The sequence below is a fragment of the Delphinus delphis genome, chromosome 5 (genome assembly GCF_949987515.2).
Source record: "Delphinus delphis chromosome 5, mDelDel1.2, whole genome shotgun sequence".
NCBI lineage: Eukaryota > Metazoa > Chordata > Mammalia > Artiodactyla > Delphinidae > Delphinus > Delphinus delphis.
Window position 1 is genome coordinate 119,414,612 of NC_082687.1, and position 26,337 is coordinate 119,440,948.

General features: G+C 38.7%; 1 long non-coding RNA gene across 1 annotated transcript in view; it reads right to left on the bottom strand.

Moving 5' to 3' along the window:
- The window catches only part of LOC132425589 (uncharacterized), a 118,382-nt gene that overhangs the window by 63,565 nt on the left and 28,480 nt on the right, over positions 1–26,337 (bottom strand). The gene's annotated exons all lie outside the window — the stretch shown is intronic.

The following is a 26,337-nucleotide window of genomic DNA, read 5'->3' on the forward strand; positions in this document are numbered from 1 at the left end:
ATCCTGGCCTCATAAAAGAAGCTTGGAAGATTTCTCTCCTCTTTAATTTTTTGGAACAATGTAGGAAGGTTTGGTATTCTTTGAGTACTTGCTAGAATTCACCAGTGACGGCTTCTGGTCCTGGGCTTCTGTTCATTGGGAGGTTTTGATTACTGATTTAATCTCTTTACCTGTAATAAGTCTGTTAATATTTTCTATTTCATCATGATTTAGCCTTGGGAGGTTGTATGTTTCTAGGAATTTATTCATTTCTTCCAGATTGCTCAATATGTTGGTGCATAATTGTTCATAGTTCATAGTCTTTTATGATCCTTTGTAATTAGGTGGTATCAGTTGTAACATCTACTCTTTCATTTCTGTTTTTTTTTTTTTAAGTTCTGTCTCTTTTTTTCTTGGTCTTGGTGAGTCTAGCTAACAGCCTGTCAATTTAGTTTATTTTTTCAAAAACACAACTCTTAGTTTTATTGATCTTCTCTATTGTCTTTTTAGTCTCTGTTTCGTTTATTTCTCCTCTAGTCTTTATTATTTCCTTTCTTCTACTAACTTTTGGCTTTGTTTGTTTCTCCTTTTCTAGTTCCTTGAGGATAAATTTAGGTTGTTTATTTGAGACTTTTCTAGTTTCTTGAGGTCGGCATTTATCAGTATGATAAACAGTAGACTGTTTTTGCTGCATCCCACAATTTTTGACATGTTGTATTTCCACTTTTGTTTATCTCAAGTTTTTTTTTTTATTTCTCTTTTTCTTATTTGACCTACTGGTTGTTTAGTAGCATGTTGTTTAATCTCCACATTTTTGTAAGTTTTCCAGTTTTCTTCTTGTAATTAATTTCTAGTTTTATACCATTGTGGTTTAAAAAGATGCTTGATGTAACTTCAATACTCTTAAATTTCTTAAGTGTCCATCAACAGATGAATGGATAAAGAAGATGTGGCACATATATACAATGGAATATTACTCAGCCATAAAAAGAAATGAAATTGAGTTATTTGTAGTGAGGTGGATGGACCTAGAGTCTGTCATACAGAGTTAAGTAAGTCAGAAAGAGAAAAACGAATACCATATGCTAACACATATATATGGAATCTAAGAAAAAAAGAAAAAGGTTATGAAGTACCTAGGGGTAAGATGGGAATAAAGACACAGACCTACTAGAGCATGGACTTGAGGATATGGGGAGGGGGAAGGGTAAGCTGTGACAAAGTGAGAGAGTGGCATGGACATATACACACTACCAAACGTAAAATAGATAGCTAGTGGGAAGCAGCCACATAACACAGGGAGATCAGCTAGGTGGTTTGTGACCACCTAGAGGGGTGGGATAGGGAGGGTGGGAGGGAGGGAGATGCAAGAGATATGGGAACATATGTATATGTATAAGTGATTCACTTTGTTATAAAGCAGAAACTAACACACCATTGTAAAGCAATTTTACTCCAATGAAGATGTTAAAAAAGAAAACAAAAAACAACCTGATTAAAAGAAAAAAGACTTGTTTTGTGGCCTAACACAGCATCTATCCTGAAAAATGTTCCTTGTGCACTTGAGAAGAATGTGTATTCTGCTGCTTTTTGGTTAGATGTTCTGTATATATCTAGTAAGTCTATCTGATTTAATGTGTCATTTAAGGCAGTCTCCTGATTGATTTTTTGTCTGGTTGATCTATCCATTGACATAGTGGGATATTAAAGTCCCCCCTATTGAGACTTTCGTGGTGGTCCAGTGGTTAAGACTCCACGCTTCTAATGCAGGTTCGATCACTGGTTGGGGAACTAAGATCCCACATGCTGCACAGTGTGGCCAAAAAAATTTTTTTTAATTAAAAAAATAACAAAATCTGCCTTATTACTGTATTACTGCCATCTTCTACCTTTAAGTCTGTTATTATTTGCTTTATATATTTAGGTACTCCTATGTTGGGTGCATAAATATTTATAAATATTATATCCTCTCGTTGGATTGACCCTTTTATCATTATGTAACACCTACTTTTATCTCTTATTATGGTCTTTGTTTTAAAGTCTATTTTTGTTTGATATATTATAGCTACCCCAGCTTTCTTTTGGTTTCCATTTACATGAAATATCTTTTCCATCCCTTTACTTCTACTCTGTGGGTGTACTTACTTCTAAAGTGTGTCTCTTGTAGGCAACATGTAAATAAGTCTTGTTTTTTAATCTATTTTGTCACTCTATGTCTTTTGATAGGAGCATTTCGTACATTTACATTTAAAGTAATTATCGGTAGGTATTTGCTTATTGCCATTTTGTTCATTGTTTACTGTCTGTTTTGTAGGTCTTCTCTGTTCCTTTCTTCTTCTTGCGCTCTCTTCCTCTGTGGTTTGATGCCTTTTTTTAGTGGTATACTTATATTCCTTTCTCTTTATCTTTTGTGTATTCACTATAGGTTTTTACTTTGTGGTTACCATGAGGCTTACTTATAACAACTCATATTTATAACAGTCTATTTTATTGCTGGTAACAACTTAAGTTTGATTTCATTCTAAAGCTCAAATTTTATCCTCCCTATGTCCCGTTTTCTGTTTTTGATACCACATTTTACATCTTTTTACCTTGTGTATCCCTTAATTATTGTAAACATAGTTATTTTCAGTACTTTTGACTTCCAACCTTCATATGAGCTTTATAAGTGATTAATCTACTACCTTTACTATATATTTACCTTTCCAGTGAGGTTTATTCTTTCATATGTTTTCTTTTTACTAATTGGTGACCTTTCTTTTCAGCTTAAAGAATTCCCTTTAATAGTTCTTGTAAGGCTGTGTAGAGGCAGCCGATTGTGCTCAGACTTAAAGTAAAGGAGATTAACCTACTTATATTAAAACATTGGCCTGAGGGCCAAGCATCTAACTTAACACACACATCTAGGAGCCTCCTGGAACACTCTCAGGGGATAGAAACTGGCAGGAACCAAATTCATGCTTTCCCTTTCCTGTTCTCCAGAGCACCAATATCTCCTATACAGGAGCTTTTGCACATGTCTGGTGCCCTGATATTGTGGCTGCCACCCATGGGACATCTCTTGGCTGCCTGATTCTAGGGGCCAGGTGAGCTTGCATTCCTGGTCCTATGGGACTGTAATAATCTGTGTCATCCAGAAAGGATCTCATTCCCTATCTAGAACCCCAATTTTTGTGGTGGCTGCCAGAGAACACCTCTACATTGCCTGGCTCTGGTGGCTAGTGGGGCTTATGCTCATGGGTCCCACAGGATCCTGTCACTAATAGATAAAGAGTTCTTAAACAACTATCACCCACAGGACACAGCAAAAGACACAGAGCTAGGAGCTTGATCTTTCTGTGAAGGAAGCCTATTAGCCAACTGTCATGGCTGCATCTGGAGGGGCTAAATATAATTCTTTCCAGAGTCCCTGAAGAGCAAGGACTATCTTTGTATTTTCCCACTGCCATGCTCCAGAGTGCCAGTATCTACTGGAGAGGAGCTTTACACGTGGCTGGTGCCTGGTTTTTATGTCTGGTGCCCTGGTTTTTGCAGCTGCTGCCCAGGGGACACCCTTTGATCCCCTGGTTCAAGTGGTCAGTGGGGCTTGAATTCCTGGGGACCATGGAACTGTGGCAATTGGAGAGATAGTTTTTGCTGCCATCCCCAGCACACTACACAGACAGAAGACAGAGGTACATCACTCAGTACCTGTGAAGGTACTGTGAAGGAGATCTCTTTGCTTGTGAAGGAGATCTCTTTGCTTGTCCTGGAGCTTCAGCCTGAGGGACAGGCTTCAGGTTTAGCATGCATCTAACGGACTAAGGAGCTTCTTTTAAGAAACAGAGGCTGTGGACACCATTTGGTCCTCTCCCTCTGTCTTGCTCCAGCTCACTGGTATCTCTCAGTAAAGAGCTTATACCCTTGTCTGGAGACCCCAGGTTTTGTGACTGCCACCCAGAGAACACAGCCAGATCCTCTGGCCAGTGAGGCTTACTCTTGCAGTCCCACAAGACTGTATATATTTTCATACTTTTAAAAGCTGCTGCTTGAGGGTCTGGCTTCCAAATACCCTGAATCTAGGTGCTAGGATATTCCCCTTAGAGACACTGACATGTCTTGGCACATCCTCAAATACCAGGGGCTATTAAAAATATAATAGGCTGCTTGGATAAGCACAAAGGTTTGAGAGACAACAAAGAGCTAGGGCAGGGTTGAATGACAAGGTTCACCTCCTGTACAAGGGCATTCCTTGTGCAGGACTGGGAGATGTGGTTGTTTCATCTACTGTGTAGAAGCCAACAAAGAGAGTCAAGTTAAATGAAGAAACAAATGAATATGTTCAATTAAAAGAACAGATAAAAGCTCAGAAAAAAAAAACCCTTAATGAAACAAAGATACATAATTTATCTGACAAAGATTTCCAAGTAATAGTCATTTAGATGTTCACCAAACTGGGGAAAAGAATGGATGAACACAGTGAGAACTTCAATAAAGAGATAAGAAATATAAGAAAGTACCAAATAGAAGTCACAGAGCCAAAAATATAATAACTGAACTGAAAAATACACTAGAGGGGTTCAACAGTTAACTAGATTAAGCAGAAGAAAGGATCAGTCTACTGAAAGACAAGGCAGATGATTTTGCCCAATCAGAGCAGCAAAAAGAGAGAAGAAAGGAAAAAACAAAGATAGTATGAGAGGCTTATGGGACAACATCAGACAAACTAACATTCACATTACAGAGGTCCCAGAAGTAAAAGAGAGAGAGAGAAAGGCAAAAATCTAGTGTGAAGACATAATGGCTAAAAACTTCCCTAACCTGAAGAAAGAAATCCAAGATCCAGGAAGGCCAGAGAGTTCCAGATAAGAGGAACCCAAAGAGGCCCACACCAAGACATATTATAATTAAAATGACAAAAGTTAAAGGCATGGAGATAATCTTAAAAGCAGCAAGAGAGAAACAACTCTTGTGCACCAAGGGAACCTCCATAACACTATCAAAGGATTTTTCAGCAGAAAATTTGCAAGCTAGAAGGGAGTGGCACTATATATTCAAAGTGCTGAAGGAAAGAACTTCCAACCAAGGATAATCTACCTAGCAAGGTTATCATTCAGAATTGAAGGAGCAATAAAGAGTACAAGTATACAGGCCCTTTAAGAACTATCTCTCAGATCACCACATTCTTGTGGGTCTTGGGATGTGAGCCCTGATGGCTTTCAAAGTTAGATATTTTGGAGGCTCAACTTCAGGTGAAGGCCCAAAATGTTGAGGTGTCCTGCCTGGGGTTCAAGCCCTTCTCTCCTCAAAGAGAAGCTCTGGGTTTTGAGTTTTTGCCCAGTTTTGGGTCACCATGCTGGGGGTAGGATTTATGATGAGATTGTGTCCTTGCCTCTCCTACCCACTTCAATGTGGTTTTCATCTCATTGGTCAGATGTGCAGTCATTGCTTATCCAGATTTTAGGGTTTTTAAGAAGAAATTCTTTCATATGTAGCTGTAGATTCAGTGTGTCCATGGAAGGAGGTAAGTTCAAGATCTTCCTACATGGCCCTTAAGCCAGGAAAAAAAAATAATTGTGATATATTCTCTTTATATATAACTAGTTTACTGGTGCCTCTATTAGTCCTATGAGATTTTCAGTTGAGTCTCTTGGGTTTCCTACATAAACTTTTTACTGGTTATGATAATGAAAACTCCCTTGTCTTCAACAGCTGTACCTCTTACTACAGCCATAATGCATTGAAATCTCCCTCTCTATATTTTGGTAACTGCTCCATCTGGTCTGTTTCTCTCTTCTTTGTTGCTCCTCTTTATCACCTTTCCTTCAACTGGGTAAATCTTAAGCCCATGCTAGCTTTACTATTGTGAGTCTCTCCATTCTCATGGTAAATATTTTCTAAATCTTTATTTCTAGCCCAAATCTCTCACCTATGCCACAGATGCATATTTCCAAATTTTTTTTAAGATATTGTTAAGTGAGTGTTCCACCAGTTTCTCAAAGCTGACACATTCAGTATGGACTTCCTTTTCCAATTAAATTTGTTATTTTTATTGTTGGCAACATCAGTTCCTTTCTTCTCCAACATTATCTTAAATTAGTCACTATTCATCTATTATGTCCAGCCTCACATAAGGCCTAGCTTTTATTCATTGAAGCCTTCAGTGAAGCCTTCAGTGTAGAGCCTGGGCTGTCTTTCCTCCTTTCTCCTTTTTAAAAAAGAGTTTATTTTATTTTAAAAATTGAGATATAACTGAAATATAACATTGGTTAAGTTTAGGGTGTACAATGTATTGATTTGATATATTTATATCTTGCAATATGATTACAACTGTAGCATTAGCTAACATCTCTATCATGTCACATAATTGTTTCTTTATTGTGGTGAGAACAATTAAGATCCAGTCTCTTAGCAACTTTGAAGTCTACAATACAGTATCATTGACTATAATCACTATGCTGTGCATTAGGTCTCCAGAACTGATTTACCTACTAGTTACAAGTTTGTACCCTTAAATATCTCCCCAATTCCCCCACCACCCAATCCCCTAGTAGCCACCATTCTACTGTTTCTATAAATTCAGCATTTTTAGATTCCACATATAAGTGACATTGTACAGTGTCTTTCTCTGTCTGACTTATCTCACTTAGCATCATGCCTTCAAGATCCGTGCATGTAGTTGCAAATGGCAGGATATCCTTCTTTCTTGTGGCTGAATAACATTCCATTGTGTGTATATACCACATCTTCTTTACCCATTCATCTAGCAATGGACACTTAGGTTGTTTCTAAGTTTTGACTATTATGAATAATGCTGCAATAAACATGGAGTATATGTACATATTTTTGACATCCCAGTTTCATTTCCTTTGAATATATATATCCTGAAATGGGATTTCTGGATCATATGGTAGTTCTATTTTTAATATCTGAAGAACTTTATACTATTTCCATACTGATCAATTTACATTTCCATCAATAGTGTGCAAGGGTTCCCCTTCCTACACATTTTCACCAATACTTGTTATTGCTTGTATTTTTGATGACAGTCATTCTAACAGGTGTGAGGTGATATTTCATAGTGGTTTTGACTTGCATTTCTCTGATGATTAGTGAGGTTGAGCACCTTTTCATGTACCTGTTGGCCATATGTGTCTTCTTTGGAAAATGTCTCTTCAGATCTTCTGCTCATTTTTAACTGGATTGTTTTGTTTTTTGCCACTGAGTTTTATGAGTTCTTTATATATTATGGATATTAACCTCTTATTCAATATATAGTTCGCAAATATTTTCTCCCATTCCGTAGGTTGCTTTTTCATTTTGTTGATTATTTTACGGAGCAGAAGATTTTTAGTCAACAAAATATTAGCAAACTGAATCCAGCAGTACATTAAAAGTATCATACACCATAATCAGGTGGAGTTTATACCTGGGATGCAAGGATTTTTCCACATACATGAATCAATAAATGTGATACACAACAATAATAGAATGAAAGATAAAACTCACATGATCATCTCAATAGATGAAGAAAAAAAGCATTTGACAAAATACAACACCATGTCATGATAAAAACCCTCAACAAATTGGATATAGAATATATATCCTATACATCAATATAAGGTCATATGAAATAAACCCACAGCTAACATCATACTCAAAGGTGAAAGATTGAAAGTTTTTCCTCTAAGATCACGAACAAGACAAGGATTCCCACTCTCACCATTCTTATTCAACATATTACCAGAAGTCCAACTAGAGCAATTAGGCAAGAAAAAAAATAAAAGGCATCCAAGTCAGAAGGGAAGAAGGTTATCATTATTTGCAGAGATATGATCTTATATATGGAAAATTAAAGATTCAGTGAAAAAAACTGTTGGAACTAATCAACAAATTCAGTAAAGTTGCAAGATATACAATCAAAATATAGAAATCAGTTACATTTCTATACACTAAAAATGAAATAACTGAAAAAGAAATAATCCCATTAGCAAAAGCATCAAAAAGAATGAAATACTTCAGAATAAATAATAATTTATTGATCATTTACTATATGCCATAGATGTGAATAAGTGTTTGTATATGCATAAACTCTTTTAATCTGTAATCTTATGAATTGCTATTATTATCTTTTCCATTTAATAAGTTAGAGGACTGAAGATCAGAGAGGTAAAGTAATTTTCTCAAGGTCACAGAGCTAGTTAATGATAGCACTGGAATGCAGATCTATTGCCAAAGCTCTTAATCACTCCTCCATTCTGCTTTAGTGTAAGAACTTGCAGGTATAATCTAAGTTTATTTTAAAGCAGTACTTCAATAGAACATCATAAGCCTTTTTAAAACAGAGATATAAAATGGCTTCTCCATGAATCCTGCTATGTTGTAATTTTTTTTAATGCAGAAGTTGTATTTAAAAAAATAAGATACCATAAGATAGAGTAGAAAAGATTATATGGTGTGATGTATTTGATTAATAAAAATTAGTTCACATTTATTAAATTCATTTGTCTGCCACTATGAAGAGTTTGATAAATAGTAATTAACTTTACAAAGGTACAAAAGTTCCTCTTCCACTGTTCTTGATGAAGGCACTCTTTACTGGGTCCCTTCTCTTTATTCACTCATTACCATGGTACCTTGCCTGGAGGTTGCACTTATTACTTTTAATATGAATGTGCTAATTTCTCCTGCTCTGTACAAAAGAAAAAAATATTTACAAAGAAAAAAAAGTGGAGACATTTCTTCATTCCTCATTCCAAATTATGAATACAGTATTAATGGAGCTAGGTGTCCCAACTCAAGCTCTGATCAGAGAGAAGAACAGCTAAACACAAACTATCTCTGATACTCAGCTTGGGAGAAGCTACCAAGGGTTTTGATTCATTCAGCAATTATATTCTGAGGGGCTACTCATTCCAAGCACTGTGCTAAGGTCCAGGGATGCAAAAATGAGTAAACATGCTGCTGCTCTCAAGAAAGTCTCCTCTCCTGAGCAATCGACCTACAGGCCAGAGAAGGGGATAGAACATGTTTAAAATTTCCTTTTCAGGGCTTCCCTGGTGGTGCAGTGGTTGGGAGTCCGCCTGCCGATGCAGGGGACACAGGTTCGTGCCCCAGTCCAGGAAGATCCCACGTGCCATGGAGTGGCTGGTCTCGTGAGCCATGGCTGCTGAGCCTGCACGTCCAGAGCCTGTGCTCCGCAACGGGAGAGGCCACAACAGTGAGAGGTCCGCGTACCACAAAAAAAAAAAAAAAATTTCCTTTTCAGGCTTTATTTTTAATGTCGTATTGTGTTTCTATGGGTTTTGAACATTGTAACTGTCTCAATCTTGAAAATAAAGGTGTTGATTGTAAACACATATCCATACTGTGGCCAAATGCAGAAAGTAAGTTACTATTTTTAAAGTTGTTGATGAGCTCTAGCTTAAAAATGCATATAAACGCATATATACATGCATACATTACACATACCAAGCACAAGGTTTTTATTTTAAATTGAAGATAAAAGGAATAAAGCAAATAGTGAGTCCTGGAAAATATATTGACAACATGTGGAAAATTACAAGATATACAAACGGAAAGTATATCTAAATCATTTTCCATCTCCTCTAACTGTATTACCTTCTCCCACATTCCAAATTTCCTTTTCTATTTAGTTTTTGAAATTGAAAATTTTTCAAACTAAAAGCTTGCAATTCACTTACATTTAAGCCATCAAATATTGTTTCATGAAAGATTTTTAATGTCGAGAATTTTTTTGTCATAAATGTTTTAAGAACTTCCTCACCTCATTTCCTTTCCCTAGAGAAAGAGTGACAAACTTCAAAAGGTTCAAATTTCATTTGAAGTAAAAAAATCAAGGTTCAGAAGTTGTCTCTCTTTGGTGAAAGGATATTCTTTGTTCCTCAGTAGAATCGACAGAATGTTTGAACATTCACCTGTGGATTGTTTTTTTTTAGGACATCACACTGGACAGGACACCTCCTTTTCTGTCTTGAAAGGTGGTCTGTGATCTCCTGAAGGAGCTCAGACTTATGGTCTCTGCTTTGCACTGGTGGCCTGTGGTTTTCTCTACTATGCCAACAGCCTGGTGATTCCAGGGAGGAACAGGGAAGGAGGAAGGCTACATCCTATGGAGTCCCTGCAAGATGACAAAAGAAGTCCCTGGACACCTCCTGCTTTTAGTCTCCCCCAGAGCAGGACACCCAGGACTATGAAGGAAGCACACAAAGCGCTTTACCAAAGGACCCGTGCATCTCAGAAAGCAAAATCACACAAAGTTAGGATGAAGAGAAGTTATACTTTTATCTAACTTAGCATTTCTTTTATAGCATACAAAGACTCAGAGGGGGTGTCTCAGGTGGCTATTTCCTCTCTTTCCAACCCCTGTCTCTTCCCCCTTCTATCTTTAATTTCTTCTTCTTTCCACATAGCCTAGTTTTTCAAATCCTTTGACCAATCCCCTCTCTCTATCCAGGGAAACCCTCACCTTACCACAGGAAGAAAATTTTCTGTTCCAATCCTTTACCTCAGTTCCTCCCTGAACCTTGAAGACATTATTCTGTCCGGTAGTAAGATGCAATGCTTGTTCTCCGCTTTTCATTGATGACCTATATCCTTAGCTGAAAGTGAAATGGTTCTTCAACTAGCAAAGAGAACTTCAACTGGTTTCCTCACTAGCAAGTTCACCTGCTGTTATAGGTTGAATTATTTGTAGAATTATTTGGACTATATTTAGAGACAGTGTCTTCACAGAAGTAACCAAGTTAGCATGAGGTCCCTAATCCAATTTGACTGGTGTCTTCGTTTAAGAAAAGGGGGGATATTTAGACACAAGGACACACATACAGGGAGAATGCCACATGAAGGTGGAGGCAGAGACCAGGGAGATGTATCCAGAAGGCAAGGAACGCCAAAGATTGCCAGCTAAATACCAAAAGCTGAGAGAGAGGCACAGAACAGATTTCTTCCCCACCCTCAGAAAGAACCAACCTTGGGAATACTTTGATCTCAGACCCTTATCCTCCAGAACTATAAGACAAAGTTCTGTTGCTTAAACCACCCAGCTAGTGGTTCTCTACTACAGCAGCTCTAGCATAATACACCTGCCAAGAAAAGCAATCGTTCTTTCTTGGAGACAGCACAGTCTGACCTGTAGTTAGCCCAGTCCTGCCAATGAGGCTTTAAATCCTCCGTGGTCCTAGCTTATGAGAGGAACCTCTATACCAGCTGCAGAGAGTTGTTTTGCAGTTTAAGAACAGTGGTTCCAGATCTCAATATTTTATGCCAAAGCTCCTTTCATACCAACAGTCCCTGGACTCACAATCTGGCCATTCTGCCCAGAGTTTTCCCCTCCAGGGCTCTTCCAGGGGAGCAGGACACATATCCTGGCCCCTCCAGACCTACAGGTCCCACCATTGCCTTCATCTTCCTCCTCCCAGCTGGAAGGGAGTATTTTCTAAACTCTGGGAAAGCCTTCCTTTTTTGTTCTCAGCCAAGAGATTTTGTCTGCACCTGAGATTTTTCTTCCATAGTGGGATTTAAGCTTTGGGAGAAAGCCATGTAAGATTATGCTTTACCCCTGGTTTTCTCTCCACACAACCCTCCTCTCTCCTGAACACAGAGCCAGCTGAAATTTGAACATAAAAATTAAAAAGAATAGGAGCACACAGAAGATGGCAGTGTGGGAAGACGCTGAGTTAGCATCTCCCCACAACTAGGGTGCCTGCTGGCTGCTGGTGGGGGGCCCTGATGCCCAAGGAGATGGGATGAAGCCCCAAATGAACCGGTAGGATGTGGGAGGACGGAGGGAGGAGGAGAACTGGAGGCCAGACAGGATTGGTGTCCCTGAGACCGGGGAGATCAGGAAAGGCAGGTGGGATGGGCACACTAGGAGGAGCCAAAGAAGAGAAGAGGGCATTTTCCCCGCCCACTCGAGTACAGGGAGCCTGCTGAGCTCCCAGGCTGGTCCCCTGCCCTCCAAAGTCCCCTCCAGGCCACATGGATCCTTGGGGACATAGGAGGGAGGCTGGGAAGATCAGGAGAGGCAGGTGGAAGGGGTCCTCTGGGAGGAGCAGGAGAGGAGTAGAGGGCATCTGTGCTGCCCACTCGAGCCCAGGAAGCCTGCTGGGCTCCCAGGCCAGTCCCCTGCCCTCCAAGGCCACCCTGGCCACATTGGTCCTGCGGGTATAGGAGGGAGGTCAGAGAGATCAGGAGAGGCAGGCAGGAAGGGCCCTCTGGAAAGTGTGGGAGAAGAGTGGAGGGCAATTGCCCCACACACTTGGGCCTGGGGAGTCTGCTGAGTTCCCAGGCTGGTCCCCTGCCCTCCAAAGCCCTCTTCAGGCCACATGGGTTCTTGAGGGCATAGGAGGGAGGCCAGGGAGATCAAGAGAGGCAAGCAGGAGGAGACAACAGGGAAGAGAGGGAGAGGACTGGAGGGCATCTGTGCTGCCCACTCGAGCCCAGGAAGCCTGTTGGGCTTCCAGGCCAGTCCCCTGCCCTCCAAGGCCACCCTGGCCACATTGGTCCTGCGGGTATAGGAGGGAGGTCAGGGAGATCAAGAGAGGCAAGCAGGAGGAAACAACAGGGAAGAGAGGGAGAGGAGTGGAGGGCATTTGCCACACCCACTCGAGCCCAGGAAGCCTGCTGGGCTCCCAGGTGAGGTCCCCCACCCTCTGAGACCAGGGATGGGGGGCACACCTGGGCTGCTTCTGTTTCTTGAGCCTAAGCCTCACCTCCACAGTCCTGACAGCCTTTTCCAGCCCTGTGGGTTCTAAGCTTAGGCCCCACCCACCACCCAAATCTCACCCTTGCTTAGGTCCCACATGCCATAACCAAGGCCACCCCCCACCTTTTTTTTTTTTCTTTTCCCTCCTCTTTTTTACTATTGTCACACTGTTTTACCTTCTGGTTGTTGATTCATCTATATTTTTATTTTTATATTCTTTCTAACATATCTGTTACTTTCCTAGTCTAATTTTATTTTTTACTTTGTTATTGTTCTCTCTTTTTTTTTTTCCTGTCCCACGTGGCTTGTGGGATCTTGGTTCATGAGCTGGAGGTCAGGCCAAAGCTCCTGCGGTGGGATCCCCAAGCTCAAACCACTGGACTAACACAGAACCACAGACCCCAGGGAATATTCATCAGAGTGAGGTCTCACGGAGGTCCCCATCTCAGCACCAAGACCCATCTCTACCCAACAGCCTACAAAAGTCCAGTGTTGGAAACCTCAGGCTAAACAACCAGTAAGACAGGAACATAATCCCACACATCAAAAAAGAAAATGAGATGACAAAAAATTATGTGAAAGATGAAGTAGCAAGGTAAAAACCCACAAGACCAAATAAATGAAGAGGAAATAGGCAACCTACCCAAAAAAGAATTCAGAGTAATGAAAGATGATCCAGAATCTCAGATAGAATGGAGGCAAGGATTGATAAAATACAAGAAATGTTTAACAAAGATCTAGAAGAACTAAAGAACAAACAAAAAGAGATGAACAACACAATAACTGGAATGAAAAATATACCAGAAGGAATCAATAACAGAATAAATGAGGCAGAAGAATGAATAAGTGAGCTAGAAGACAGAATGGTGGAAATAACTGTGGAGGAGAAGAATAATGAAAAAAGAATGAAAAGAATTGAAGACAATCCCAGAGACAACTGGGACAACACTAAGCTCACCAACATTCCAATTATAGAGGTCCCAGAAGAAGAGAAAAAGAAAGGGTCTGAGAAAATATTTGAAGAGATTATAGAGAAAAACTACCCTAACATGGGAAAGGAAATAGTGACCCAAGTCCATGAAGCACAGAGAGTCCCATACAAGATAAACCCTAGGAGAAACACACCAAGACACATATTAATCATCCTAACAGAAATTAAATACAAAGAAAAAATATTAAAAGCAGCAAGGAAAAAGCAAAAACCAACATACAAAGGAATCACCATAAAGTTATCAGCTGATTTTTTCAGCAGAAACTCCACAGGCCAGAAGGGAGTGGCAGGATATACTTAAAGTGATGAAAAAGAAAAACCTACAACCAAGATTACTCTACCCAGCAAGGATCTCATTTAGATTTGATGGAGAAAGCAAAAGCTTTTCAGACAAGCAAAAGCTAAGAGAATTCAGCACCACCAAACCAGCTTTACAGCAAATGCCAGAGGAAATTCTCTAGGGGGGAAACACAAGAGAAGAAAAAGACCCACAAAAACAGACCCAAAACAATTAAGAAAATGGGAATAGGAACATGCATATCAATAATAACCTTGAATGTAAATGGAATAAATGTTCCAACCAAAAGACATAGACTGGTTGAATGGATACAAAAACAAGACCCATATTTACATTGTCTACAAGAGACCCACTTCAGACCTAGGGACACATACAGAGTGAAAGTGAAGGAATGGAAAAAGATATTCCATGCAAGTGGAAATCAAAAGAAAGGTGGAATAGCAATACTCATATCAAATAAAATAGACTTTAAAATAAAGACTGTTATAAGAGATAAGGAAGGACACTACATAATGATCAAGGAATCAATCCAAGAAGAAGATATAACAATTATAAATATTTATGCACCCAACATAAGAGCACCTCAATACATAAGGCAAATGCTAACAACCATAAAAGGGGAAATCAACAGTAACACAATAATAGTAGGGGACTTTAACACCCCACTTACACTAATGAACAGATCATTCAAACAGAAAATAAGGAAACACAAGCTTTAAATGCCAAAATAGACCAGACAGATTTAATTGATATTTATACGACATTCCACCCAAAAGTGGCAGAATACACTTTCTTCTCAAGTGCACATGGAACATTCTCCAGGATAGATCACATCTTGTGTCACAAATCAAGACTCAGAAAATTTAAGAAAATTGAAATCATGTCAAGCATCTTTTCTGACCACAATGTTATGAGGTTGGAAATCAATTACAGAAAAAAAAACAGTAAAAAACACAAATACATGAGGTTAAACAGTGTGCTACTAAATAACCAAGGGATCACTGAAAAAATCAAAGAAGAAATAAAAAAAAAAATACATAGAAACAAATGACAATGAAAACACAATGACCTAAAACCTATGGGATGCAGCAGAAGCAGTTCTAAGAGGAAACTTTATAGCAATTAAATGTCACCTCAAGAAACAAGGAAAATCTCAAATTAACAATTTAACCTTACACCTAAAGCAACTAGAGAAAGAAAAACAAAGAAAACCCAAAGTCAGTAGAAGGAAAGAAATCATACATATCAGAGCAGAAATAAATGAAATAGAAACAAAGAAAACAATAGCAAAGATCAATAAAACTAAAAGCTCGTTCTTTGAGATGATAAACAAAATTGATAAACCTTTAGCCAGACTCATCATGAAAAAAAGGGAGAGGACACAAATTAATAAAATTAGAAATGAAAAAGGTGAAATCACAAATGAAACCACAGAAATACAAAGGATTATAAGAGACTACTACAAACAACTATATGCCAATAAAATGGACAACCATGAAGAAATGCACAAATTCTTGGAAAGGTAAAATTTTCCCAGACTGAAACAGGAAGAATTAGAAAATATAAACAGACATATCACAAGTAACAAAACTGAAACTGTGATTAAAAATCTTCCAACAAACAAAAGTCAAGGACCAGATGGCTTCACAGGTGAATTCTATCAAACATTTAGAGGAGAGCTAACACCCATCCTCCTCAAACTCCTCCAAAAAACTGCAGAGGGAGGAACACTCCCAAATAGGTTTTACAAAGTGGCCATCACCCTGAATACCAAAACCAGACAAATATATGCCGAAAAAAGAAAATTACAGACCAATATCACTAATGATCATAGATGCAAAAATCCTGAACAAAATACTAGCAAACAGAATCCAACAACACATTAAAAGGATCATACACCATGATCAAGGGACATTTATCCCAGGAATGCAAGAATTATGCATTATATGCAAATCAATCAATATGATACACCATATTAACAAGCTGAAGAATAAAAACCATACGATCATCTCAGTAGATGCAGAAAAAGCTTCTGAAAAATTTCAGCACCCATTTATCATAAAAACTCTCCAGAAAATGGGCATAGAGGGAACCTACCTCAACATAATAAATGTCATATATGACAAACTCCACAGCAAACATCATACTCAATGGTGAAAAACTGAAAGCATTTCCACTAAGATCAGGAACAAGACAAGGATGTCCACTCTCGCCACCCTTATTCAACATAGTTTTGGAAGTCCTAGCCATAGCAATCAGAGAAGAAAAAGAAATGAAAGGAATACAAATTGGAAAAGAAGAAGTAAAACTGTCACTGTGTGCAGATGACATGATATTATACCTAGAAATTCCTAAACATGCCACCAGAAAACTAATACGAGATACGAGAACTAATCAATGAATTTGGTAAGGTTGCAGGATACAGAATTAATGCACAGAAATCTCTGGCATTCCTATACACTAACAATAAAAACTTGGAAAAAGAAAATTAAGGAAACACTCCCATTTACCACTGCAACATAAAGAATAAAATACCTAGGAATAAACCTGCCTAAGGAGGCAAAAGACTTGTACTCAGAAAACTATAAAACACTGATAAAGAAATCAAAGATGACATAAACAGATGGAGAAATATACCATGTTCTTGCATTGGAAGGTCAATATTGTGAAAATGACTCTACTACCCAAAGCAATCTACAGATTCAATGCAATCCCTATCAAACCACCAATGGCATTCTTCATGGAACTAGAACAAAAAATTTCACAATTTATATGGCAACACAAAAGACCCCGAATAGCCAAAGCAATCTTGAGAAAGAAAAACGGACCTGGAGCAATCAGGCTCCCTGACTTCAAACTATACTAAAAAGCTACAGTAATTAAGAGAGTACTGTACAGGCATAAAAACAGAAATATAGATCAATGGTACAGGATGGAAAGCCCAGAGATAAACCCATGCACCTATGGTAACCTTATCTTTGATAAAGGAGGCAAGAGTATACAGGAAGAAAAGACAGCTTCTTCAATAAGTGGTGCTGGGAAAACTGGGCAGCTACATGTAAAAGAATGAAATTAGAACACTACCTAATACCATACACAAAAGTAAGCTCAAAGTGGATTAAAGATCTAAATGTAAGACCAGACACTATAAAACTCTTAGAGGAAAATACAGGAAAAACACTCTTTGACATAAACCACAGCAAGGTCTTTTTTGAGCCACATTTTAGAGTAATGAAAATAAAAACAAAAATAAACAAATGGGACCTAATAAAACTTAAAAGTTTTTGCACAGCAAAGGAAACCATAAACCAGACAAAAAGACAACCATCAGAATGGGAGAAAATATTTGCAGATGAATCAATGGACAAAGGATTAATCTCCAAAATATAAAAACAGCTGCTGCAGCTCAATATCAAAAAAACAAACAACCCAATTAAAAAATGGGCAGAAAACCTAAACATACATTTCCCCAAAGAAGACATACAGATGGCCAAGAGGCACATGAAAATGTCCTCAACGTCACTAATTATTAGAGAAATGCAAATCAAAACTACAGTGAGGTATCACCTCACATTGGTCAGAATGGCCATCATCAAACAATCTACAAACAATAAATGCTGGAGAGGGTGTGGAGAAAAGGGAACCCTTTTGCACTGTTGGTGGGACTGTAAATTGCCACTATGGAGAACAGTATGGAAGTTCCTTAAAAAACTAAAAATAGAACTAGCATATGACCCAGCAATCCATTACTGGGCATTTACCCTGAGAAAACCATAAATCAAAAGAACACATTTACCCCAATGTTAATGGCAGCCCTATTTACAATAGCCAGGACATGGAGACAGCCTAAGTGTCCAATGATAGATGAATGGATAAAGAAGATGTGGTACATATATACAATGGAATATTACTCAGCCATGAAAAGGAACGAAATTGGGTCATTCATAAAGATGCGGATGGACCTAGAGTCTGTCATACAGAGTAAAGTAAGTCAGAAAGAGAAAACAAATACCATATATTAACACATATATGAGGAATCTAGAAAAATGGTACAGATGAACCTATTTGTAGGGCAGGAATAGAGACATAGACATAGATAAAGGACATGTGGACACAGGAGGGTAGGGGAGGGTGGGACGAACTGGGAGATTATGTTTGACATAAATACACTACCATGTGTAGAATAGGTAGCTAGTAGGAACATGCTGTGTAGCACAGGGAGCTCAGCTTTGGTGGTCTGTGATGACCTAGATGTGTGGGATTGGTGGGGTGGGAGGGAGGTCCAAGAGGGAGGGATATAGGTATACATATAGCTGATTCACTTCATTGTACAGCAGAAATTAACACAACACTGTAAAGCAATTTTATTCCAATAAAAGTAAAATAAGTGTGAAAAAAGTTGTTATTTTAAATAAAAAATAAATGACCCAAAGTCACCCAAAAAAAAAGAAAAGACAAAAAGTGGCTGAATGGATTAAAAAAAAGACCCATATATAAGCTCACTAACAAGAGTCTCACTTCAGATCTAAAGACACACACAGACTAAAAATGAGGGCATGGATAAAGGTATTCCATGCAAATGGAAATGAAAAAAGAGCTAGGGTAGCAATATTTATATGAGACAAAATAGACTTTAAAACAAAAACTTGGGACTTCCCTGGTGGCGCAGTGGTTTGGTGTCCCCTGCAAGTACCGGGGACATGGGTTCAAGCCCTTGTCCAGGAAGATCTCACATGCCATGGAGCAACTAGATCCATGTGCCACAAATACTGAGCCTACACTCTAGAGCCCACGAGCCACAACTACTGAGCCCGTGTGCTGCAACTACTGAAGTAGAGCCGGTGCTCCGCAACAAGAGAAACCACCGGAATAAGAAGTCTGTGCACTGCAACAAAGAGTAGCCCCCACTTATCACAACTAGAGAAAGCCCGCCTGCAGCAATGAAGACCAAACACAGCCAAAAACAAATAAATTTATCTTTAAAAAAAAGAATAGGTAGCATTGATTTAAAAAAAAAGACTGTAATGAGAGACAAAGAATTTCATTACATAATGATCAAGGGATCAATCCAAGAAGAAGATATGACAATTATAAATATATATGCACCCAACACAGGAGAACCTACATACATAAAGCAAATATTAAAACATATAAATGGAAAAAAAAACATATAAATGGAGAAACTGACAATAACAATAATAATAAGGGTCCTTAACATCCCACTTACATGAATGGACAGATCATCCAGGCAGAAAATCAATAAGAAAACACTGGCCTTAAACAACACTTACATTTGATGGATTTAACAGATATACCTGGAATATTTCATCCCAGAAGCAGCAGAATACACATTTTTTTCAGGTGCACATAGAACATTCTCCAGGATAGATCAGATGCTAGGCCACACAACAAGTTTCAGCAAATTTAAGAAAACTGAAATAATACCAAGCATCTTTTCCAACCACAATGTTATGAGACTACAAGAAAATACTGCGAAAAACACAAACATGTGGCTAAACAATATGCCACTAAACAACCAATAGATAACTGAAGGAATCAAAGAAGAAATAAAAAATACCTGGAGACAAATGAAAATAGAAAAACACAACAAACTAAAATCTATGGAATGCAGCAAAAACAGGTCTAAGAAGGAATTTTATGGTGATAAAAGCCTACCTCGGGAGAAAACAACAACAAAAAATCAAATAAACAACCTACTCATACACCTAAAAAAAAAAAACTAGAAAAAGAACAAACAAACTCTAAAATTAGTAAAAGGAAAGAAATCATAAAGATCAGAGCAGAAATAATGAAACAGAGACTAGAAAAAACAAGAGCTCAGTGAAACTAAGAGCTAGTTCTTTAAAAAGGTAAACAAAATTGATAAACTTTTAGCCAGACTCATCATTAGTAAAAGGAAAGGAATCATAAAGTTCAGAGCAGAAATAAATGCAAAAGAGACTAAAAAACAACAGAAAAGATCAATGAAACTAAAAGCTGATTCTTTAAAAAGATAAACAAAATTGGTAGACCTTTAACTATACTCATCTATAAAAGGGGAGCCCAAATAAAATCACAAATGAAAAATGAGAAGTTACAACCAAAACCACAGGTGTAAAAAGTGCACTGCACTTTTTACATGGACAATTATGCACCAATAAAATGGACAATTATGCACCAATAAAACGCACCAATAAAATGGACAAATTCCTAGAAATATATAGTATCCTAAGAATGAATCAGGAAGACATAGAAAATATGAAGAGACCAATTACCAGTAATGAAATTGAAGCAGTAATTTTTAAAATTCCCAAAAACCAAAATTCCTGGACCAGGTAGCTTCACAAGTGACTCTACCAAACATTTAGAGAAGAGTTAATACCTATCTTTCTCAAATAATTCCAAGAAACTGCAATGAAAGGAGTGCTTCCAAACTCATTCTATGAGGCAAGCATCACCCTGATACCAAAACAAGATAGATAATCACAAAAAAAGAAAATTACAGGCCAATATCACAGATGAACATATAGATGCAAAAATCCTCAATAAAATATTGGCAAGCTGAATCCAACAATAAAATAAAAGGATCATACACCATGATCAAGTGGGATTTATTCCAGGGATGAAAATCAATATCTACAAATCAATGTGATATGCCACATTAACAAAGTGAAGAATAAAAATTGCATGATCATCCCAATAGATACAGAAAATGCTTTTAACAAAATTCAACATCCATTTATGATAAAAAAAAAAAACTCTCAATACAGTGGCTACAGAGGGAACGTACCTCAACATAACAAAGGCTATATATGGCAAGCCCACAGTTAACACTGTAATCAACAATGAAAGCATTTCCTCTAAAATCAGGAATAAGACAAGGATGCCCACTCTTGATACTTTAATTCAACATAATATTGGAAGTCCTAGACACAGCAATCAGACACTGAAAATAAAAGGAATCCAAATCGGAAAGAAGGTAAACTGTCACTTTTTACAGCTGACGTGATACTATAGATAGAAAATCCTAAAGACAACACCAAAAAATGATTAGAACTCATCACTGAACTCAGTAAATTTGCAGGATACAAAATTAGTGTATAAAAATGCAACAGGGCTTCCCTGGTGGCGCAGCGGTTGAGAGTCCACCTGCCGATGCAGGGGACACGGGTTCGTGCCCCAGTCCGGGAAGATCCCACATGCCATGGAGCGGCTGGGCCCATGAGCCATGGCCGCTGAGCCTGCGTGTCCGGAGCCTGTGCTCCACAATGGGAGAGGCCACAACAGTGAGAGGTTCGTGTACCGCAAAAAAAAAAAAAAAAAAAAAAGCAACAGATTTCTGTATACTAACAATGAACTATCATAAAGAAAAATTAAGAAAACAGTCCTATTTACAAATTGCATCAAGAAGAATAAAATATCTAGGAATAACTCTAACCAAGGAAGTAAAATATCTGTATTCAAAAAAGTATAAGACACTAATGAAAGAAACTGAAGATGACAAACAAATGGAGATATACACTGGGCTCATGTATTGGAAGAATTAATATTGTTAAAATGACCATACTACCCAAGACAATCTACAGATTCAATACAATTTATATCAAAACAACAATGACATTTTTCACAGAATTAGAACAAATAATTCTAAAATGTGTATGGAACACAAAAGATAGCAAATAGCCAAAACAAGCTTGAGAAAGAACAAAGCTGAAGGTATCATGCTCCCTGATTTCAAACTACACTACAAAGCCACAATAATCAAAAGAGTATAGTACTGGCACAAAAACAGACACACAGATCAATGGAACAGAACAGAGAGCCCATAAATAAACCCATGTGTATATGGTCAATTAATTTACGACAATGGAAGCAAGAATATATATGGCAAAAAATTCTCTTCAATAAATGGTGTTGGGAAAATTGGACAGTTACATGCAAAAGAATGAAAGTGGACTCCTTTTTCACACCATGTACAAATATAAATTCAAAATGGATTAAAGATTTAAATGGAAGACCCAAAACCACAAAACACCCAGAGGAAAACATAGGCAGTATATTCTTTGATCTTGACCTTAGCAATATGTTTTTGATATGTCTCCTCAGGCAAGGGAAACAAAAGCAAAAATAAATAAATGGGTACATCAAACAATAAAGCTTTCGTACAGCAAAGGAAACTATCAATAAGGCAAAAAATCCATGTACTGAATGGGAGAAAATATCAATATCTGCAAATGACATATCTAATAAGAGGTTAATATACAAAATATATAAAGAACTCATACACTCAACATCAAAAAGACAAACAACCCAAGTTCAAATGGGCAGAAGACCTGAACAGACATTTATCCGAAGAGGAAAACACAAATAGCAAATGCAAACACAACAATGAGGTATCACCTCACACCTGTCAGATGGCTAATATCAAAAAGATAACAAATAACGAGTATTGGTAAGGATGTGGAGAAAAGGGAACCCTCACGTACAGTTGATGGGAATGTTAAATTGATGCAGCCACTATGGAAAACAGTAGGGAGGTTCCTCAAAAAAAAAAAAATAGAACTACCATATGATACAGTAATTGCATTTCTGGGTATTTTTCCAAAGAAAACAAAGACACTAATTCCAAAAGGTACATGCACTCCTATATTCATTGCAGAATTATTTACAATAGCCAAGATACAGAAGTAAGACAAGCACCGATAGATAAACGAAGATAAAGACGACGTTGGATATATTATGTATATATATAAATAAACTATATAACAATGGAATATTACTGAGCCATAAAAAAGAAGGAAATCTTGGTGGAGAAGATGGCGGAAGAGTAAGACGTGGAGATCACCTTCCTTCCCACAGATACATCAGAAATACATCTACATGTGGAAAAACTCCTACTGAACGCTGGCAGAAGACCTCAGACCTCCCAAAAGGCAAGAAACTCCCCACGTACCTGGGTAGGGAAAAAGAAAAAAGAATAAACAGAGACAAAAGAATAGGGATGGGACCTGCACCAGTGGGAGGGATCTGTGATGGAGGAAAGGTTTCCAGACACTAGGAAGGCCCTCCGCAGGTGGAGACTGCAGGTGGCGGAGGGGAAGCTTTGGAGCCATGGAGGACAGCGCAGCCACAGGGGTGCAGAGGGCAAAGCGGAGAGATTCCCACACAGAGGACAAGTGCTGACCAGCACTCACCAGTCCGAGAGGCTTGTCTGCTCACCCGCCAGGGCGGGCGGGGCTGGGAGCTAAGGCTCGGACTTCGGAGGTCGGATCCCAGGGAGAGGACTAGGGTTGGCTGCGTGAACACAGCCTGGACGAGGCTAGTGTGCCACAGCTAGTCGGAAGGGAGTCCAGGAAAAGGTCTGGAGCTACCGAAGAGGCAAGAGATTTTTTCTTCCCTCTTTGTTTACTGGTGCGCGAGGAGAGAGGATTAAGAGTCCTGCTTAAAGGAGCTCCAGAGACGGGCGCGAGTCGCGGCTATCAGCGCAGACCCCAGAAACAGGCATGAGATGCTAAGGCTGCTGCTGCCGCCACCAAGGGGCCTGTGTGCGAGCACAGGTCACTATCCACACCTCCCTTCTGGGGAGCCTGTGCAGCCCGCCACTGCCAGGGTCCCAGGATCCAGGGACAACTTCCCCAGGAGAACGCGCGGCGCGCCTCAGGCTGGTGCAACGTCACGCAGGCCTCTGCCGTAGCAGGCTCGCCCCGCATCCGTACCCCTCCCTCCCCCCAGCCTGAGAGAGCCAGAGCCCCGGAATCAGCTGCTCCTGTCCAGTCTGAGAGAAGAACAGACGCCCTTAGGCGACCTACATGCAGAGGCGGGGCCAAATCCAAAGCTGAAACCCGGGAGCTGTGCGAACAAAGAAGAGAAAGGGAAATCTCTCCCAGCAGCCTCAGAAGCAGCGGATTAAAGCTCCGCAATCAACTTGATGTGCCCTGCATCTGTGGAATACATGAATAGACAACGAGTCATCCCAAATTGAGGAGGTGGACTTTAGGAGCAAGACAGATTATATTTTCCCCTTTTCTTGTTTTTGTGAGTATATATGTGTATGCTTCTGTGTGAGATTCTGTCTGTATAGCTTTACTTTCACCATTTGTCCTAGGATTCTGACCGTCCGTTTTTTTCTTTTACTTTAAAACATTTTTTCTTTTTATTTTTTTATTTTAATACACTTATTTTATTTTATCTTACTTTATTTTATTTTATCCTCTTTCTTTCTTTCTATTTTGTCTCCCTTTTATTCTGAGCCATGTAGAGGACAGGCTCTTGGTGCTCCAGCCAGGTGTCAGGGCTGTGCCACTGAGATGGGAGAGCCGAGTTCAGGACACTGGTCCACAAGAGACCTCCCAGCTCCACGTAATATCAAACGGCGAAAATCTCCCAGAGATCTCCATCTCAACACCAACACCCAGCTTCACTCAACGACCAGCAAGCTACAGTGCTGGACACCCTATGCCAAACAACTAGCAAGACAGGAACACAACCCCACCCATTAGCAGAGAGGCTGCCTAAAATCATAATAAGGTCACAGACACCCCAAAACACACCACCAGACGTGGACCTGCCCACCAGAAAGACAAGATCCAGCCTCATCCACCAGAACACAGGCAATAGTCCCCTCCACCAGGAAACCTAGACATCCCACTGAACGAACCTTAGCCACTGGGGACAGACACCTAAAACAACGGGAACTACGAACCTGCAAGCTGTGAAAAGGAGACCCCAAACACAGTAAGATAAGCAAAATGAAAAACACACAGCAGATGAAGGAGCAAGGTAAAAATCTACCAGACCTAACAAATGAAGAGGAAATAGGCAGTCTACCTGAAAGAGAATTCAGAATACTGATAGTAAAGATGATCCAAAATCTTGGAAATAGAATAGAGAAAATGCAAGAAACATTTAACAAGGACCTAGAAGAACTAAAGAGGAAACAAACAACAATGAACAACACAATAAATGAAATTAAAAATACTCTAGAAGGGATCAATAGCAGAATAACTGAGGCAGAAGAACGGATAAGTGACTTGGAAGATAAAATAGTGGAAATAACTACTGCAGAGCAGAATAAAAAAAAAAGAATGAAAAGAACTGAGGACAGTCTCAGAGACCTCTGGGACAACATTAACCACACCAATATTCTAATTATAGGGGTCCCAGAAGAAGAGGAAAAGAAAAGGAGAGAAAATATTTTAAGAGATTATAGTTGAAAACTTCCTTAATATGGGAAAAGAAATAGTTAATCAAGTCCAGAAAGCACAGAGAGTCCCATACAGAATACATCCAAAGAGAAACATGCAAAGACACATATTAATCAAACTATTAAAAATTAAATACAAAGAAAACATATTAAAAGCAGCAAGGGAAAAACAACAAATAACACACAAGGGAATCCCCATAAGGTTAACAGCTGATCTTTCAGCAGAAACTCTGCAAACCAGAAGGGAGTGGCAGGACATATTTAAAGTGATGAAGGAGAAAAACCTACAACCAAGATTACTCTACCCAGCAAGGATCTCATTCAGATTGGATGGAGAAATTAAAACCTTTACAGACAAGCAAAGCTGAGAGAGTTCAGCACCACCAAACCAGCTTTACAACAAATGCTAAAGGAACTTCTCTAGGCAAGAAACACAAGAGAAGGAAAAGACTTAAAATAACAAACCCAAAGCAATTAACAAAATGGGAATAGGAACATACATATTGATAATTACCTTAAATGTAAATGGACTAAATGCTCCCACCAAAAGACAGAGACTGGCTGAATGGATACAAAAACAAGACCCATATATATGCTGTCTACAAGAGACCCACTTCAGACCTAGAGACACATACAGACTGAAAGTCTTTCCATGCAAATGGAAATCAGAAGAAAACTGGAGTAGCAATTCTCATATCAGACAAAATAGACTTTAAAATAAAGACTATTACAAGAGACAAAGAAGGACACTACATAATGATCAAGGGGTCGATCCAAGAAGATGTAACAATTGTAAATATTTATGCACCCAACATAGGAGCACCTCAATACATAAGGCAAATACTAACAGCCATAAAAGGGGAAATTGACAATAACACAATCATAGTAGGGGACTTTAACACCCCACTTTCACCAATGGACACATCATCCAAAATGAAAATAAATAAGGAAACACAAGCATTAAATGACACATTACACAAGATGGACTTAATTGATATTTATAGGACATTCCATCCAAAAACAACAGAATACACATTTTTCTCAAGTGCTCATGGAACATTCTGCAGGATAGATCATATCTTGGGTCACAAACCTAGCCTTGGTAAATTTAAGAAAACTGAAATTGTATCAAGTATGTTTTCCAACCACAACGCTATGAA